The sequence below is a fragment of the Tachyglossus aculeatus genome, chromosome 3 (assembly GCF_015852505.1).
Source record: "Tachyglossus aculeatus isolate mTacAcu1 chromosome 3, mTacAcu1.pri, whole genome shotgun sequence".
In the NCBI taxonomy this organism is placed as follows: domain Eukaryota; kingdom Metazoa; phylum Chordata; class Mammalia; order Monotremata; family Tachyglossidae; genus Tachyglossus; species Tachyglossus aculeatus.
Window position 1 is genome coordinate 51510448 of NC_052068.1, and position 1015 is coordinate 51511462.

Consider the following 1015-nt stretch of genomic DNA (forward strand, 5'->3'; position numbering starts at 1 on the left):
CTTGCCAGCTGTGTGACTTTGGGCAAGTCACAACTTCTCTGACTCAGTTACCTCATCTGTAAAATGGGGATGAAGACTGTGAGCCCCACGTGGGACAACCTGATTACCTTGTATACTGCTCAGTGCTTAGAACAGTGTTTGGCACATAGTAAGATCTTAATACCATTATTATTATTATTATTATTACCAACTTGGTTAAAATGAAACCTCAGAGAACAGCAATTTGATGACCAAAAGGTTCTTTACCCACCAGGCTCTTAAAAAGCTCTACATGAATTTGCAGATTTGCCTGGTAAACCTTCAGTTCCTACTACTTCTTACTCCTATTGCAAATTATCTCAGCCTCTATTTCACCCCTGCATGTCTTATGCCGTCAAGTTGTTTCTGACCCATAGCGACACCATGGACACATCCCTCCCAGAATGCCCTGCTCTCCATCTGAAATCATTCTGGTAGTGCATCCATAGAGTCTTCTTGGTAAGAATATGGAAGTGGCTTACCATTGCCGACTTCCGCGCAGTAAACTTGAGCATCCATCCTCAACTCTCTCCTGGGCCACTGCTGCCCAGCATAGGTGAGTTTTGATTTGTAGCAGATTGCCTTCCACTCGCTAGCCACTCCCTAAGCTAGGAATGGAATGGGTATGCCACTGCTTGAGTCTTCCTCCTGTAGCCGAAACTGGTGGAGTACTGGAAACTCCCCAGGTGCGACCCTAAGAGGGGGTTTCACCCCTACTAGAATGTAAACTCCTTGTGGGCAGGGAAGGGGGGCTTAGTCAGGGAAGGCCTCTTGGAGGAGATGTGCCTTCAATAAGGCTTTGAAAGGGTGGAAGGCGGGGGGAGAGTAATTGCCTGTTGGATTTGAGGAGGGAGGGTGTTCCAAACCCTCAATCACCTTATACCTTACTCACCTCACTACTCTCCTACTGTAACCCAGCCCACAGAGGCCTTCCCAGACTGAGCCCCCTCCTTCCTCCCCCCTCCCCCTACCCTACCTCCTTCTGCTCCCCACAGCA

General features: G+C 48.6%; 1 non-coding gene across 1 annotated transcript; it reads right to left on the bottom strand.

Annotated features, from left to right (window-relative positions):
- Positions 1-584: 584 nt before the first annotated feature.
- LOC119926031 lies at positions 585-722 on the bottom strand. Its single transcript, XR_005449949.1, has one exon. It is a non-coding gene; the product is annotated as a small nucleolar RNA SNORA7 (small nucleolar RNA).
- Positions 723-1015: the final 293 nt, after the last annotated feature.